At 34.4% G+C, this 19926-nt stretch overlaps 1 long non-coding RNA gene across 1 annotated transcript in view; it reads left to right on the forward strand.

Moving 5' to 3' along the window:
* The window catches only part of LOC136026141 (uncharacterized), a 34584-nt gene extending 18593 nt beyond the window's left edge, over positions 1-15991 (forward strand). The window contains exon 2 of the long non-coding RNA XR_010617212.1: positions 15175-15991. This is a non-coding gene — a long non-coding RNA (uncharacterized LOC136026141). The remainder of the gene's footprint in view (positions 1-15174) is intronic.
* Positions 15992-19926: the final 3935 nt, after the last annotated feature.

Consider the following 19926-nt stretch of genomic DNA (forward strand, 5'->3'; position numbering starts at 1 on the left):
AAATGGCAAAGGAAAGATGCGAAATGAAATAGGAAATTAATTAGTTGAACTTAGATGTCAGTGGTGCCAGTTGGAACGGGATGGGGAAAGTTTCGTTTTTACCCTCTTAGATATTTTTTTTGCATTTCCTTAAGTTTGGAAAATGTAGTTTTTGATATTTCCATTGAAAAGAAGTCGAAAAAACAACAAAACTTTTTTTCTTTTCCTAGGTTTGGAAAAATAAATTTTTAATCCCTCTACAATCAAAAAAATGGCTCCACTCTAAGATTAGCAAGAAAAAGAGTGATTTCGTTAAACTGTTGACAAATCATCTGTTGCGCGGACATGTCATTTTAGACTGAAGGATAATCTTACATTTTGCCACTAAACTGCTTTGCAAACTATTGCCATCTAATTGAAGATCTCCTATGGAAAATTTGTTTTCTATTTAGCTTGTGGCTGGAGTAAAAGCTTAATGCACCCTTCTTATAGATTAAACTTCTGACATTGATATAATTTTACGTTACGTTACGTATTCTTTTGGAGCAAATTTTGTCTCTAACTTGGCATTGTCTATTAGACTCACGTTCCTTACAGGGGCGTAATTTGCTATGGGCAGGGTAGCAGCTTCTCCTCCCAGACTTCAGTTTTCACCCAGGCCCCACTTTGTCCTCCACATCTGAAATTAAGTTTCTTCAAAATCTTGTCGAAACTAAAATAAGTCAGCATAATTAAAGCATCAACAGAAACAGGTCAGTTTTCTATAGGATACCTTTACCTTTACGGTACTATATGGCTCCTTCTTCAGTTTCTGCTGTCACTATTTCTTGTTTTAGGATAATTAGCTCCACCCCCCAAGATTTTGACAATATTATGCCATTGGCTCCACATATAATTTTACATCATATAAAATGCTTGAGACACCCTGAAACTGAATGAAATTTATTTTGTGAGGAAGAATTTGAGACAATACTAAATTGATAAAAAATAATAAGGCCTCAGATGCTAATAGTGTGACAAATGAGTTTTATAAATATTACCTAAAAAAACTAATTTTTTTAACTGAAAGTAAGGAGCGACATTAAACCTTAAAACGAACTGTAAATTACTCCGTATATGAAATGGGTTGTCCCCTCCGCAATCCCTCGCTCTTTATATTAAAGTTTGTAATTGTTTTAAAAAGCAGAATTGTGGTAAAGAGTCAAACTTTAGCGTAAAGAGCGAGGAATTGCGGAGGGGACAACCCATTTCATTTACGGAGTAATGTCTGTTCGTTTTAGGTTTTAATGTCGCTCCTTACTTTCAGTTAAAAAACTAGTTTTTTTATGTAATTTCTGAACGTTTTTGAATTAATGCATGTTTGATTTTGGCTCTTGAAACGTAAATTATTAAAATGAAATTTGCATATTAATTCCTTTTTTGGCTAAATGGCTTTCTCTTAGTTTTGATCAGACGATTTTGAGAAATAAGGGATGGGGAAGGAGGCCTAGTTGCCATGCAATTTTTCGGCTACATAAAAAGGCAACTATAAATTTTAATTTTTAACGAATATTTTTATTAGTAAAAAATATACCTAACTTAAGAATTAACTTACGTAACAAACTTTTATATTCTTAAATTTTTATTATGTATATGAGGGGGAATGTACCCTCGTTAATACCTCGCTCTTTACACTAAATCTTAAGTTTAGTGCCAATTCTTTAAGAATGACCCCTGAATCACAAAGGCCGTAGAATAAATAGTTGAAATTACTAAAAATACTATAGCATAAAGAGCGAGGTATTTATCTCCTCCTAAATACCTCGCTCTTTATGGTAAAGTATTTTTAGAACCTCTCATATGCGTAATAATCTCTGTTCATTTTAAGTTTCAATGCTACTCCTTACTTTCAATTGAAAAAACTTTTAAATGTTTATTTTTTCATTGTTTTTTTTTAGTAATTTTAGAAAATCCTGCGCCCTTTTCATTGAATTTCTGTTCCCCCATGACATATTCTCCAAAGAAAGATCCTCCCACATAGCCCCCTCCCCTTAACCCCACCCCCAAAACCAAAAAAAAAAATCCCCTGAAAACGTCTGTACACTTCCCAATAACCATTATTATATGTAAACACTGGTCGAAGTTTGTAACTTGCAGCCCCTCCCCCCAAGGACTGTGGAGGAGCAAGTCATTCCCACAGACATAGTTTTTATGGTTTTTGACTATGTGGAACAAAATGGCTATCTCAAAATTTTAATTTGTTGACTTTGGAGAAAAATGAGCGTGGGAGGGGGCCTAGGTGCCCTCCAGTTTTTTTGTCACTTAAAAAGGGTACTAGTACTTTTTATTTCTGTTAGAATGAGCCCTCTTGCGGAATTCTAGGACCACTTGGCCGATACCACGCCCCCTGGGGAAAAGAAAAAAAAACAACAAACAAATAAACACGCAACCGTGATTTGTCTTCTGGCAAAAAATACGAAATTTCACATTTTTGTAGATAGGAGCTTGAAAATTTTGTTTTAGGGTTTTCTGATACGTCGAATGCGATAGTGTGATTTTCGTTAAGATTCTGTGACTTTTAGGGGGTGTTTTCCCCTATTTTCTAAAATAAGACAAATTTTCTCAGGCTCGTATGAAAATCCGATTCTTGTGATGTATCTTTTAGCATCAAAATTCCGTTTTTAGAGTTTTGTTTACTATTGAGCCAGGTCGCTCCTTACTACAGTTCGTTACCACGAACTGTTTGATGAGCGCAGTAAAATCAAACATAAATTAATCAAGATTATGAGTATAATTTTTGAGAAAAGGGAAGCACCTAACGATTTTAAGAAAACTTTAATTATAACCCTTGTTTAAGAAAGGAGATGAAAATGAGTGTGGTAATTATAGAGGCAATAGCTTGGTCTCTGTAGGAAGCAAATTCTTTAGTACAAGGATACTTATTAAAGAAGAAGATATACAGTTTTAAAAGAAGAAAAGTGTGGTCCTGGAAAGGGAAGAGGAGGCATCGACCAAGTTTTTATTCTGCGATGTATAATTGAGTCATCAAACCCCTTTAGTCCTTAGCTTAATAGATCATGATACGAGCTAGCGTTTGGTTCAGTCGATAGAGGACCTGTCCTATCCTTGTGCGTATGCCAACGAGAAGCTCGATCAAGTGAATAGCTTCACTTACCTAGGTAATATTATTACTAAATATGGTGGATGCAGTAAAGATATGAAAAGTAGAATAAGCAAGGTCCGTGGTGTTTTTTCTTAGTTGAAAAGAGTCTGGTGAAACAGGAAGACGAGTTGGCAAGCCAAGATTAGAACACTGGAAGCTGCAGTGATAACTGTGGTCATTATCGTTCGGAAATGCGGAGACTCTGAAAGACGTAGGAGGATTTATTACATGGTTTCCAGAGGAACTGTTTACTTGGGTCCTGTCTGGCTGATCAAATTTCAAACAGTAAACTGTACTAAAATATGGTTCTATTCCACTTTCTAAGGTTCCAATGAAAGAAAGATTGAGATGGCTAGAACTACCAGAATGACAGATTACCAGATACCGTTCTTTTGGCCAAGTATCCACGGCCAAACGAAAAGCAAGTCCTCACCAAATTGGGTGGAAGGAGGCCGCAAAGAAAGATTTAAAGAAAATGGGAAGTTCTTAGGAGGGAGTAAAGAGGGAGGCCTTAGATACATTGGGGTGGAGGAAGAGCGTGCGTAACTATGTTGGCCTTAGGTGGCTCAGTGTCACAGGGAGTTGTCAGTAGTAATAGCAGTAAGTGGATGGAAAATTGTGGAAAAGTCAATATATTGGGAATGAAGTATCTAGATGAGCAATTGATAAATTTTGTTTATGAATTTCTAACCGTTTCCTAGAATTTCTTGCACGCTTGATCAGAGCCAGTATTTCATTTATTCTACATTTTCGAATAGTTAGTTCACGTTGGTTTTGGCGATTTTCATGGAGATTCTGATGGTTTTATGGATTTCCTTCCGACCTTTCTTTACGTTTCTTACGACTATTATTCAACGATTTGAAACGGAGTGTAATTACATGCAAAGGAGCATGATAGATGGACCTGGAGGTAGACTGGGATCCCTTTGCTCTAAAGTTTGTCCTGTCATTGTATTAGTTTATTTATTTATCTCTTTACTAAACTGTCGCTAAAAAGTAAAACACCGACTATTCCTTGAAATAAAAATTGTGCTCCATTTTAGAAGAAGCCAAAATCCTTAATTGTATAGCATTTCCTGTTCAAATTTATTATGAGAATATTTGATTATTTGGGTCAGTTTTGGCTGAAAAAGAAGCAACCTTCCCACACCCGGCTTTAACGGCCTTGCCTAAAACTAAATTAACGGATTGCGCTCGGCTGTCTGTTTTCTATTATTTTGAGTGACATTTAATGGTTGTATGTGAACGAAAAAACAGATATTGATGATCGTAAATGAGCATTATTCAGAGTAATTTATTGTTAGCTTTGCAGGAATTACATCTCTTGAATAAAAGGTTCAAATATTTTAAATTAATGCAGTTTTATTTGAATATTAACGGGAAATGAGGTTTTATGGATTATGACTAAAAACTTCGGTACTTATGTATTGTTCAGAGCACACTCAATAAGTGAAGTTAGGTTCTAACTTTTGATAAAGCTAATGAAATAAAACAAAATATGATGAAAATATAAAACTTTATTAGGAAAATTGTTAAATTACAACATAGAATTATGTACCTAGAACGCAGAAATGTCGTTAAAAATCGTGTTAAATGGAGGTCTTCTCATAAGAGTATAAAGTCATGTTGTGTCCATTGACACACTGTTTTGTTGTGGGCAACAACCCCTTATCCTGGAAAAATATAATTGTCTCTTTTCAGTCTTTTTGCAAATCCAAAATCTTCATTTCAAAATCCATGCAGACACTACTTCTATCACTATGCCTAGCAAACTAAATTGAGTTTGGTCTTTGTGGCTATGAAACCGGATTTTCTCAGCAAAATTCTTGAGTGTGCTCTGAAGTGAATTGAATCAATTGAATAATGTACAAGTAAATATCTAATTAAAATGTACCTGCATCGTAGTTTGTTTCACGAAAGAACCTAACTTCTCTTATTGAGTGTGTTCTGAATAATACACAAGTACCACAAAGATTTTAAAGTAATGCGGTTTTATTTCAATATTGACGGGGGAAAAGGTTTTATGGACTATGAATAAAAACTTCTTTATATACTTTGCAAAAAATAACGTTTAAAAGTGAAGCTTGTCTCGAAGTAACCCAAGTTTTTAATTAAGAGTTTTGGGAGATTATAGTATAAATGCTTAAGGCCTTTTCGCCAAATTCGAGCAAGTTACTTTTCGAGATACAGCTACCCGAAAGGTGAGTAATAAGTTAAGTAATTCGCAAAAGAAAACGCGTATTACGTTGAATGGGAGATGTTGTCACCCTTCATAAAAATTCAATTAAAATATGTATATCGTCGAACTCACCAGGTCTAAGAACTCCATGATCGATTGTTCAATTGCCCTAAAAACATGCGTAGGGTCTTCATCGGGGGAAATATTATCAGAAGAGCAAAAACAGGAAAATCTTACGAAATTATTCACCGGTGAATGTCAACAAAAACATGTTCGCTTGGTGTGTGTCCGAAATACTTGTTAAATATCTTCATTTCTGACTTTCACCGAAGAATTTCAACATTTACCATGTACTGTACATATACTAATTGGTGAATGCTGAGCATTTCTGAAATTTATATTTTCTTCTCCGTAATTCACAAGCTATACATTTTACGTCGCTCTGTCTGGGAGGAATGACTGAGAACGTAAAACAAACAGCACATTTTTAATGAGATAAGGAAATAATCGAAATACAAAAATTCACATAGCGTAAATTTTGGATATGACTTGATTACTAGATTCTCTACAATTATTTGATTGCAATATTGCTGGAGTACCAAATGTTAAAATATTCAAAGGACATGAAATCTACTAAATTATGTGATTCAAATCTTATTTATTGCAACAAATTAAACTATCATGACACGTTGAATCAAACAGTTCGTGGTAACGAACTGTAGTAAGGAGCGACCCGGCTCAATAGAAAAATGGAATTTTGATATCAATAGCTAGATCAAAAGAATCACATTTTAATGCTAATTTTAAATGTACAAGTTTCATCAAGTTTAGTTTTACCCATCAAAAGTAACGAGCCTGAGAAAATTTGCCTTATTTAAGAAAATAGGGGGAAACACCCCCTAAAAGTCGTAGAATCTTAACGAAAATGACACCATCAGATTCAGCGTATCAGAGAACCCTACTGTAAAAGTTTCAAGCTCCTATCTACAAAAATGTGGAATTCCGTATTTTTTTGCCAGAAGACAAATCACGGGTGCGTGTTTATTTGTTATTTTTTTTCCCCAGGGGTCATCGTATCGACCAAGTGGTCCTAGAATGTCGCAAGAGGGCTCATTCTAACGGAAATGAAAAGTTCTAGTGCTCTTTTTAAGTGACCAAAAAATGGAGGGCATCCAGGCCCCCTCCCACGCTCATTTTTTTCCCAAAGTCAACGGATCAAAATTTTGAAATAGCCATTTTGTTCAGCATAGTTGAAAACCATAATAACTATGTCTTTGGGGATGACTTACTCCCCCACAATCCCTGGGGGAGGGGCTGCAAGTTACAAACTTTGACCAGTGTTTACATATAGTAATGGTTATTGGGAAGTGTACAGACGTTTTCAGGGGGATTTTATTTTGTTTGGGGGTGGGGCTGAGGGGAGGGGGGCTATTTTGGAGGATCTTTCCTTGGAGGAATCAGTCATGGGGGAAGAAAAATTCAATGAAAAGGGCGCAGGATTTTCTAGCATTACTATAAGAAAACAATGAAAAATAAACATGAAAACGTTTTTTCAAATGAAAGGAAGGAGAAGCATTGAAACTTAAAACGAACAGAGATTATTACGCATATGAGGGGTTCTAAAAATATTTTTAGCATAAAGAGCGAGGTGTTTAGGAGGAGATACATACCTCGCTCTTTATGCTAAAGTATTTTAGTAATTTCAAGTATTTATTCTACCGCCTTTCTGATTCAGGGGTCATTCTTAAAGAATTGGGACAAAACTTACGATTTAGTGTAAAGAGCGAGGCATTAATGAGGGTGCAAACCCCCTCGTATACATAATAAAAATATAAGATTATGAAAGTTTGTTACGTAAGTTCATTCTTAAGTTACGTATATTTTTTACTAATAAATCGTTAAAAATTAAAAGTTCTAGTTGCCTTTTATGTAACCGAAAAATTGGAGGGCAACTAGACCTCCTTCTCCACCCCTTATTTCTCAAAATCGTCTGATCAAAACTAAGAGAAAGCCATTTAGCCAAAAAAAGAATTAATATACAAATTTCATTTTAATAATTTATGTGCGGAGAGCCAAAACCAAACATGCATTAATTCAAAAACGTTCAGAAATTAAATAAAAAAAAAAACTAATTTTTTTAGCTGAAAGTAAGGAGCGACATTAAAACTTAAAACGAACAGAAATTACTCCGTATATGAAATGGGTTGTCCCCTCCGCAATCCCTCGCTCTTTACGCTAAAGTTTGACTCTTTGCCACAATTCTACTTTTTAAAACAATTAAAAACTTTAGCGCAAAGAGCGAGGGATTGCGGAGGGGACTACCCATTTCATATACGGAGTAATTTCTGTTCGTTTTAAGTTTTAATGTTGCTCCTTACCTTCAGCTAAAAAAATTAGTTTTTTTTTTATTTCATTGCACAAAAGACCCTTGTTTTTACAACTGCATATGTTTATAGAACATTTCTTTTTGCAATGAAAGCGTATATAGCCTTGCCATCCGCTTCTCGAATTAGCAGCTGCTGCTTCTCTCAGCGAAATTTCTGGAAAACCAATCTCATTCATAGAAAGTAACTTTTCTTTACAAATTACAAACTGATTATGTGTGTAAAGCTGCTTGAGGGTACCATTTTCATTTGTAAGTTTATAGAAGTTGGAGTCTTCTATTCCAACAACAACCGCTAAAACATTTCAGCTATCTAATATATAACGGGGAGTCATTGCCAGCCTTAGCCCCTCTGTAAATATTAATACTTTAATACCTCACAGTAACACGTTAAAGAATCAGACCAACAATACTGAAATTGATGTAAACCGAATGCTAATCTACAGTAGAATCAGATACATAAGAACAAAATTTGGTGAACGATTCTCATTTCTCATGCAACACAGCAGGAAACAGGATATTTATTCGAAATCATAGGAAAAAACGACAAACCACAATAATTTGGGCTGAAGACCATGCTCAACTCCTCACTTTGAGTACTGGTTCCAGGTTCCAAGCAAGGGGCTACTCTCTCCAAGACACTATATACACCAGCTGCGGTGGGGATTTACATCAGATGGGGGAAAGTCAGGGCTCCTCGGCTCTAGGTATCTTTCTGGACGGCCCAAAATTAGCAATTTTTACATTTAGACAGGGGAGGGTTGGAATTTTACTGAGTGTATCTTCAAGACTACTTTAAGAAGGCTGCGTTGGCTTGGCCACGTCCTAAGAAGATCCAATGACCGCATGATCAAGCAATTTCTTCTAGCTGCTCTTTTGTCAGATTGACGCATACGTTCTGGCAGTCAATTGAAAAATTGGTGGCCAACTGTCAAAACGATACCATTGGTGGATTTCAAAAGGTTAGCAGAAATTGAGACATTTGGTGGCTCCGGTTTTCTGAAGAGCTGGCAAAAAATCATAACAAATAGGAGTCAACCATACGGAGTCTTCTAAATGCCGGGTGAGGCGTCCAAGATTGATCCCGCATCAAGTGCAAGTACAAGTGCAAGAATCTATCTTCAATGTTATGTATTTTATAGCTTTGCTTTGCTTTACTTCATTTTACTGATAAAAGTATATAGTTTTTTTGTTAATGCTAAAGAAATTCCCCTTTGAAAATCACCGTAAGCTCTTAGTTTTAATTTATTATTACCAGCTATATATTCTCCTGATTTTAAACCCTTCTCAGTCTCATACCATGATTTCATACTTGCTTTAGAATTTCGCTGAATTAAAATTCAGGATTTGTGCTGGAATAATTATTTGTATGTGTTCAATATTAAACAGTTATGCTGGAATTTAAATAATTTTCTTTTTGCAATCATCCCCAAATCCTTGCTCACACCAAGGTTTGGGTGTACCCCTCCTTAAGACCCTTTGCTTCATTAGTTTCATATATATAAGCCTTTAGCCCGTCCGGTTATAACAGCTTTTTTCCTTCTGTTTAAATGATGAAATTACATTAGGTAAGTTTTACAAGAACATTTGGTAATGCGGTCAAAGTACAAAAAATACAAATAATATCCTTTAATGTCTCTTTAATGTTTATTCGCAGTCAAAAATGATGCATTGCACAAATTCCATTATAACCACCAACACTTAGTGGTCGGTTGAAATTTTGCGGTTAGTAATATAGGTCTAATAATAAAATATGTCATTTCTTTATGCACAAAGCTTTTTAAATGTTTTGGGACTAGGAGAACGTTTTGGGACCAAGGTTGAAAAAACTTGGAAATTAATGTTGTTAATACTTTCGTACTTTTTTTAAAACTACAGACGCGTTCATTTTGAACTTAATCAGATACCGATTGGGGGAGTTCCCCTAGAGATTTACCCAAAGAACCCTTGTCAAGGACAATTAGCCATACAACACCCATTTCAAAAACGCTCCATGATACCCTCCCTCAGAAATTTCCGAGGTCAAGTATGTGAAAATGCCAAGAATTAACATTTACACATCAGCAGAACTCTGAACTTTTTTTTCTTCTTCTTTCAACCAAAATGGGTCATTTTAAAAATTACAAGCAGAAATACTTATGGTGAAATCCAAGAAACTGTTACAAACGAAAACAAAACATATTTCAGCCTAAATGTTTTGTGATAAGATTGAGAAAATTTACTGACTTGTTTTTTTTTTTACTTTTTTAGGAATTTGGCCATCTGAAGGATTTTCAACATGATCAGATCCTCATGAAGGAGTCCCCTAAAATTGGATATAGGATCCCCTCCCCCTTCCTTTACGAATTAGGCATAAATTTCCCATTTGGGAATCCTTCCCGTGGACATTGAGCTGTGACCAGCTGTGTCAAGAGTTCCAGGTGTTTACCCTCCCCCTCGGAAAATACCCTCTCGGAAAAAAAGGGACTTTAAAAAACGCATCACAAATGTGAAATTGATATCTCCTCTCTTGTGATTTCTGGGAATATTTCTGGGTACTCATGTGTTACTCAGAACACACTCAATAAGTGAAGTTAGGTTGTTCCGTGAAACAAACTACGATGCAGTTACATTTTATGAGAAAATCCGGTTCCATAGCCACAAAAACAAAACTCAAAGACAAAAGGTTAGGTTAGGTTAGAATTCTAAGTTGTAATTTTACAAGTCTCCTAATAAAGCATTATATTTTCATCACATTTCGCTTTATTTCATCAGTCTTATCAAAACTTTGGGCTATATATTTGCACATTAGGAGGGTGGGGTGCATTATGTAAAATAGCTAACTGAACCTAACCTAACCACCTCTATATATAAAATATTTAATTAAAATATACCTGCATCATAGTTTGTTTCACGAAAGAACTTAGCTTCACTTATTGAGTATGTTCTGAATAATACACAAGTACCTATTTCTGAACTACGCTGTTATTATGAAAGTAAAGAGTAACATTACAACCCAAAATGAGCAAAATTTATTCCGTATAGGAGGTAAAATGCCCCTTCCTCATCCACACCTCCATCTCATGGTCATAGAAACTTAGAAATTTAGGAGGGTGCTCATTAGATCAGAAATTGCGAGTTCCAGTCCTTTTTTTATAAGTTGAAAGTAATTGGAGACAAACCAGCCGCGAGGTGGGGAGTATTTTCCAGGGGGTATTTTCGAAGGGAGGATTTTCCGTGGGGGTATTTTCTCTGGAGGAGGGGTTGATTTTCTGCGTGGATATTTTCCAGGGGCGAGGTATTTTGCGTAGGGGTATTTTCCGCGGGAGGTATTTTCCTGGGGATAATAAACGCCAGCCACCACGTCAAAATACTAAAAAATGCATATTCATGCATCAATTAGAACGCTACTAGCTGTTTATTTTCTTCGAACAATTCAAAATAATCATTTTTTGAATGATTATCAAAATAATCAAAATAAATAATATTTCAAAATAATGTAGAGAAAAAAAATTGTTAGTGATACTTATGAAACATAGAAATGGGGGAAACCGAAGAAAATTTTTATATAGTGGAATTAAATAGCCCAAAAGCAGATATTTCACAGAATTGTTATGCTGAGCCATCGTCGACACATAAGGTATAATAGACTAACTAGCCTTGACGACCGAAGAACAAAACATAAAATAGCAAAAACCGGAAAATCAAAATTGAGAAGTAAGCGAATAATAACAAACGAAAATTAGAAATATTCGAGGAACTTACTTAACTTTTTCACTAAAGAAAGCGACAAGGTAATAGAATAGAAACAAATAAATAAAAGAACACAATTTTGAACATTTATAGGCTGCTTTTAAGTATAGAAACACTTTTGAATATTGAAAATTGTATAATAAAATTGTTCTTAACGTGTATTAATGAATAAAATTACTGAGCCAGTGCTAAAACCTAATCTTCAATAACAGTTTTAGGGACATGAGAGCACATGTTTTTCTTATCTTAAAACCTTCGATAAAAAAATTATTATCCAGCATTTCTTTTGCTATTTAAAAGCAAACGAAATGTTTAAATGCTTAAAAGCAATATTTTTTACAATTTTGGAATTATATGTTTTACATAAACAAATATTAGTGATCATATTGTTCAGAAAAACACCAATTTCCTATTTTTATTGATTTAGGGTTGAAACAGTAGTGGTGGGACGATATGTCCTGGGGATACTCCCTTAGTTTAGGCTCCAAAAGATTGTTTATACCACTGAAATTGTCATGAAAAGCAACACGCAAGGTTAAAATACATGTTGTTTTATTAGTTTATTTTTCTGAAATAAAAACATACACATGGTTAACATACATCTGGTTTTATCAATAATGTATGATCACTTAAGAAACTTAGATTTTTAGTTTCCATAAAAAGAAGTCACACGATTAAAATACATCTTATTCTATTTTCTATTTATAGAGAATATTTATTCTATTTATATTCTATTTATATAAGTTTCATAGAAACTTCGGTGTTATATTCAGAAATAAGAACACCTACTGTTAAAATACATCTGGTTATATATATATATATATATATATATATATATATATATATATATATATATATATATATATATATATATATATATATATATATATATATATATATATATATATATATATATATATATATATATATATATATATATATATATATATATATATACATATATATATACATATATACACACACACACAAAGACGCATACGGTTAAAACACATATGATTTTATTTGTAATTTTTTATCATTTGAGAAACTTGGGTTTTAGTTTTATAAAATGAGCGCACACGGTTAAAATACATCTTACTTTATAAAAAAAAATTGATCATTTAAGAAACTTGGACTTTAGTTTTCGGAAATAAAAATTTATACGATTAAAATACATCTCATTTGTTAATAATATTTTACCATTTAAAAAAGTTGGGGTTTAGTTCTCATAAGAAAAGATCGCACAAGGTTAAAATACATTTGATTTTATTGATAATATTTGATTATTAAGTAACTTGGGTTTCAATATTTATAGATAGGAACACACACGGCAAAAATACATCATACCTTATAAAAAACACTCGAGTTGTTAAGAAACTTGGGGTTTTGTTTGGGAAAATAAGGACACATATGGTCAAAATACATTTAATTTTATAAAGATATTTAATTATTTAAAGAATTAAGGTTTTAGTTTTCATAAAAAGCAACGCGTACGGTTAAAGTAGTCTGATTTTATTAACGATATTTGATCGTTTAAGAAACATCAAACATCAAATTTTGGGTTTTATTTTTCAGAAATATGAACAGACATAGTTGAAATACATTAGATTTTATTAATAATATGTGATCATTTAAGAAACTATGGGCTCTAGTTTTCATTTTTTTTAAATGCAAACGGCTAAAATACGTCTTATTGTATAAACAAAATGTTTAAGCACTTAAGATATTTGGTATTTATTTTTCAGGAAAATGAACACGGGTGTCTAAAATATATCCAATTTTATTGATAATATTTGATCATTTAAAAAATTTGGGTTTTAGTTTCTTGAAAAAGAAACGCTTATAGTTATTTTCGATATTTGTAGGAACACTTCTTTATGTTGTTGATATATGTCTCCAAGAAAAGAGACTAAAATGGGGCAAGTGCAAGCACATGGGGAACTACAAAAGCATTATATAAAATAGCAAGGATGCGACAATTAAACTTGAACTTCAGCACTACCAACAGGCTATATGCCTTCCTAGCTTTATTCGCCAAAGATTCTTTAAGCAAGACCCGTGTCGATCGGAGATTTTTTCCAATTGTGTTTCCAAGGTACGTAAGACGTTCTTGGTCTTGTATGACGTGCACACCCAGAGATACCCCAATACTAAACAATACTTTTCAGTAGGCTTTATTTTATCAATTCTCTTATAGGACTGTCGCATCACGGCTTAAAACATATACGATTTTATTAATTTTGACTTTATGCATAGCCCAACTCTAAGCAGTCAATTTCGAAAGGCTTTATTGCATCATTTCCCTTACGGGGCTGTCTAATCATAACTTAAAATAAATACGAGCTTATTAATATTGACTAAATCCATACTCCAATGCTATGTAACAATTTTCAAAATGTTTTATTGTATCATTTCCCTCATGGGGCTGTCTAATTATCACTTAAAAAATACAACTTTAGTAATTTCGACTAAATGCATACCCCAATTCTAAGCAATCATTTTCAAAAAGGCTTTATTGTGTCATTTTTCCTCATAGGGCTGTCGTATAACGCTTGGAATATATACAACTTTATTAATTTCGAATTTAAGCATAGCCCAATGCTAAGCAAGACATTCAAAATTAATTTTTATTTTCCCTTATTTTTTCATTTTAATTTTTTTTATTTTTCGTTTTCTTGTGTGGGGGCAAAAAGTTGGGGAAGGAGCACTGGGGCCCTTGGTGGTAGGACATGGATGACAATAAGCTCCCTTTGAAAAAATGCCAAAGCAATTGATTTATTGGGGAGCATAACTTTGCTGGTTTACTATACCCAAGTGCGTGATAAGACCAGATTCAGTCAGCCCAAATAAAAATTTATTCATATAACTGTTAGAAAATTTCTGAATATTAAGTATCATAATAGCTGATTATTCCTCTTATTCCATGAAGGTCGGATATATGTTAGTCAGGTCCTGACAGAAATATGCAGGCCATTCACCGGATCTGGTTGTTAGGTAAACCGGTTATTTAAATTTTGTACTAATACGGTTATGCTAATGAAATTACCATGGTATTATTGTCCATATCGTTAAAGCCTCATGCTGTAAGTACAGTAGTATAGACAATCTTTAGAGCCTAAATAAGGGTGTGTCCCCCGGACGTATTGTCCCACCACTACTTGAAACATCTGCAAAAGGGTCTTCTAATATTCTGACTTTTATTTTCCAAAAATCATAAGGATCATTCTCGTTTATTACAAATATTATTGATGCTTACATAGATATCTCACTGCAATATACATGGGACGAAGTGATTCTCAATTTCATTGGCTATCTAACAAAACTCAACCACTCGTTCATATCGCGCGATATCATTGAATTGGATTCGACACCGGCTGCGCTTGGGTTGAATAACGCTCCGTCCGTGAAATTTTATTTGATATTGTCAACCATTAGGAAGACAAACCATCAGATCGGATGGCTCTTGACGTTTCCAATTATGTTGAAGTGAGGTATCTGGTGAAACCCGATAGATAATTTGTGTCTATAGATTTATTTGTACACCTTCTTCGAAAATTATGCTAATTGTCTCAGTTAGGCTTGTAACTTTTGGAGGTTAATTTTAAACCTTTTCCATTTTACATGTTTTGAATAACCAAAAAAACGAATTATCTTGATGTTTATATTGTAATTATAACTTTTTTTAGTACTAGTAGCAAAAGTCACTCCTTACATGCAGTTCGTCACTCCAAGGGTTTTCATAGTTTTTTTTCGTTCTAGAATCCCAGTGAAGAGAATACTCACCGTTGCATTACTACTTAGTACTGTTGGCTGTGATGCAGCATTGAAAAAGAAAAAGTATATAAAAGGAGGTCAGATTCTTCAGCGAATGAGTGTTGGGCGACACATTGGTGATCAGCGACCTCAAATAAGTCAGACTAAAAAAGAAGGCGAATCAACCATTTACTATTTAAGGCTTCCCCCACAGCCATATTTTTATAATGATTTCAATGAATTTGATTCCAGCTACACCAAAAAAAGAACATTAAATAAAATAGGTTTGAGCTTTTCGTCAAATGGGAAACCGAAGCAAGTATACCATTGGAACCTCCCACTCTTAAAAACAACACCATTACCATTTGAGATGATCACTAAGAAGAAGCATAAGTTCATTACTGCGGAATCAACGACAACAACAACAACTACTGAATCGACATCAGTACCAAATATAGCAGAAGTCAGAAGACCAGCTTATGAAGACAAAAAGAGAACCCTTTTGAGAAAACAGTTTTATAATAATGGCAAAGCTTCGAGTATTTACTTTATACCGAACAAATTCAAGCCTAAATTTTATGGAAAATATTTTAGGTACTAAAAGTGCAGTAAAACATTGTTCGGGGGAATGGTCAAGGGATATTTAGCTTATAAGGCTTAATGATATTTTCTTAGTTTATTATCCGTGAGCTTTTATTTAAATTTTATTTATGTCAATACGTGTATATATTTATTTGCCAATTAAATACATTTTTTGAAGACCTATACACATTCAAATGTTGTTTGTATTTATGTTTAACCCAATAAAAAGCGTCCTGTCATACTAGTTCGGTCACAGTGATCAGTCAGAAGGAAATTTGGGAGTAGCAAAATCATAAAACCTGGCTTGTTTCCGGCATCACAATATTTTGTAATTATGTCTCAGAGCTTAATAGTTCAAAATTCACAATAACTGGATTAGTCTTCTGATAAAAGATCCTGACTATCTTTCATAATAAAAAATATCAATATTAGGCTTAAGTCGCTTGTTCGCCTGCAAGGCAATTTGACTTCAGTTCTTCGTTTTGCCTTGAAGTCCAGCGGACATTGCCTGTCATGAGTCAGCCCAAAAATCTCGGTCATCCTTATTGTAATTCCAATGAGTTTTCACAACAGAAAAAGCTCACATAATTGAAATAATCTCATTTTTCTAATTGCCTACAAGCTCTGTGAACATGGTCAGTCAAAAATCTCTGAAAAGTTTTTATTTGGAATCTCCAATTACCTTAAAATGGCTCAAAGAACTGATAGGCTTTGGAGGTATAGTTATTAGACCATCTGAGTATTTTAAACAAATGTTTTTTCAAAATTTTGATCAGTGCTGGGAAGGGGGCTTCCAAAGAGGATAAATGGAGGAGGATCTCACTGCCCACAGATCATTTTACAGCAACCACCTGAATATGGTTAATGCCTAAGTCATCGCTGAGGTATTACTGATACGGCCTTTCGACAACTATTTTTCAAATAGTGTTCCTTGATTTTTTTCAATGTTTCCCTCAAAATTTCTGAAAGTAGTCAGAAATATTGGGTTTTATTTGAAACATACCTTGCTTTCGTTGTGTTTCCCCTGAAATATCCCCCTGAAATATCCCTGAAAATAATTGCAAGTAAGAGTAGTTGCTGACACATTCACGAGCAGTCATTTTCTCAGATGAAGTCACAGTAGGGCTTTTATTATGTTTGACATCCCTCTAAAAATTTTCTAAGAATTCTACATAAATACCCTTAGCCTTTCGTGGTTGCAGCAACCGCTGCAACCTAGTAAGGAAGGAACTATGGCCCATAATAGCCCAATATTAACAAAAGCTTTGAAAAGAATATATGGCAAGAGAAAAAAATTGCCATTTCTAGCTGACTCAGGAATTATAAATAAATAATTCGTAATAATAAAAGGTTAATTTGAAAATACATTTGTGAGACTTTTGAAAAACCCCTGTAACCTAGTAAGGAAGGAACTATGGCCCATAATAGCCAAATGTTAACAAAAGCTTTAAAAAAATGACAAGTGAAAAATTGCCATTTCTAGCTGACTTAGGAGTTCTATATTATTCGTAATAATAAAAGCTTGTTTTGAAAACGCATTTATGAGACATCTGGAAAAACAGCCCGAAACCTCTAAAAATTTCACTGAATCGAAATGAAAAACCTATAATTGGGAGTGCCTTGGCCAAAAACTCTTACAGGGGACATAAAGTCCCACAGCTTGAACAAAAAGGAAAATCATTTTTTTGCATAGGTAGCACTAGTGTGCTTCCTTCTTTTTTGTTTTCTTCACTACTAGTGGGCTCTGGAAAATCATAGAGCTGTTTAAGGGCTCATTTCAAAGGAAATTGCCATGTCTATTCGCTGTTTTAGTTGAAAAAATAGTATATATGCAATAAAATAATTTTGTGGTAAAAAAAAACTGCATCTTGGTATACAAGACAATGAATGACGTCATAATCGTAGTTTAAAACCAATCATGATGGTATCGTAAAACTATATAATAATGTTGGTTGTAATAGCGGTTTGTTCTTTACTATATCTAGCTAAGAAAAAGCTGAATTAGTTTTTCCTTTGTATGATACTTAGTCATGGTTAAGCAGTAGTTTTATCGTGATCCATATAACCAATCTGCAAAATTTATATATAGCTATCATTATGTATAAACCGTAAGATTTAGTTCAATTCATTTAATTTCTATTATCATTATATTTTTGCTCAAGATCAAACAAACTCCTTTTTCCAAATAACCAACTTTACATATAAGCAATGTCCAACTCATATAACTTACAGCACTTGCCCCAGGGGTTGTGGGGGGCTGTGTCTTCCTCTGAGTTATAGTTTTTTGACTTTTTGGCTATTTTTAGCAGCATGACTGTTCTAAAGTTTTGGTCAGGTCTCTTTAAGGGGAGAGCGGTTGGGAGAAGGACTAGTTGCCCTCAAACCACTTTTTAACATCTTCCTAAACATTCCTTGAAAGTTTGAACTTAATATCCTCAGCCGTTCTTGAGATATTACAGATACCACTCCTTGATAAACTGAAGGCACATAGTATCTTTTGATTTAGTTTAGCATGCCTCTCAACGTTTCCTTAAGTTTTTCCTTAATACTCTTAGTCTTTTCGAGTGCACCTGGAATGAAATATTCCTAGGAATGACGCATGGATGGATAATAGATAGACTTATCTATTAACAAATGAACTAACATCATTTTTATGCAATCCTAATAAGGGGGTTAATGCCACATATGCCTCTCACTCAATCGGACTATCTGTCTTGGCTTTTTCTACAGTTAGCCATGGCTTGATGCCCATAACTATTCGATTTTAATTCAAATCGGTTCTTTATTTAATTTCTGACCGTTTTTAACATGCCGGGAAATCCCACCTCCCACGTTTAAAATTTCCCCTGGAAAACTCGTCCCACAAAATTTTCTCCCCACAGAAAATCCTTTCCTTGTGAAATCCTTTAACCCCCACAGGAAACTCCCCCAAATATAATCTCTTTTCTTTTTAATTTTTAATGTTGCCCATTGTTTTCAGACGAAAAAACTTGTTTTTTATTTAATCTTCCAAAATGATGGCTTTTCTTGATATGAACAATTGATCTTTCTAAGTACAATTTGTATTACTTCTTATACTCGGCTCGGCTTATGGAAGTTCTCGGGAAAGTATTTCTATTTCTTAACGCTTGCAGCGTTAAGCAGCTGTGTAATAGCAGGAAAGTTGGATCAGAATATAAGGCATTTTCCAAGATCAGCTGAGTTTTCCCTTAAATAATAGTCCCTTCTGTTCTCGTCAATCTTCTCAGCAATTTTGACCGATGGATCTGTTCCATCTCCACTTACACATTAAATTTTTTCTTGTTTTCGTTTAAGAGGATTTCACTTAATAGAATTTCGAAATTTGCTGTTCGAAAGGGGTCTCAAATAACCTAGCTCTCCCAAAACCCAAACACATCTCCAATCTCACAAAACCGTAAAACTTCCTTGCACTCACGCTCTTCGACTCAGCACCAACTGGAACAAAGGAGCAACTAGGAACATAGGGTCATCAGTGCCTCCCCCACCATAAAACTGCAAACTCCTATAAAAACCCAGTAGAAGCGAGTACAAAGCTAAGCTATGAAACAAGATACCCGAGTTCCTCTCTCCTTCATAACATGTAAATTTTTACTATTAAAGTATTTAAAATGCATTAAAAATTGCAAACAAGATTTTTAAACTTTTGGTATTTCAAAAGCTGGGCCAAGACCCGTCCCTTTGGGCACATAGAAACCAATCAAAACACAAAATAAAATTGTTGATGGAATTACAAACGCTTTCAAGTCTTATCGATCACCTTTCCGCTAAAATCTTGCGTCCCGCACGATTATGCTACTACTACTACTACTACTAATAACTCACTGCAGCACCAAGCCCCCTGAGGCCAACACAGCTACGCAGGCTCCTCCTCCAACCTAATCTATGCAAGGCTTCCCTCTTTACAACCTCCCAGGATGTTCCCATATCCTTTAAATCTTTATTTATGACATCCTCCCACCCCAGAGTAGGACGACCTGCTTTCTGTGTAGCCCCAGACGTTTGGACAAAAAGGAGAATCTTGTGCAATCTGCCATCCTTCATCCACAAAAACGTGGCCTAGCCGTCTCTACCTTTCTTTCATTATAGGCCAAGAAAGTGGGATTGAACCACGTTTTTCGTACAACCTACTGTTTGAAATTTGGTCCGTCAGCCGGG

This window comes from Artemia franciscana, chromosome 4 (genome assembly GCF_032884065.1).
Source record: "Artemia franciscana chromosome 4, ASM3288406v1, whole genome shotgun sequence".
Taxonomy (NCBI): domain Eukaryota; kingdom Metazoa; phylum Arthropoda; class Branchiopoda; order Anostraca; family Artemiidae; genus Artemia; species Artemia franciscana.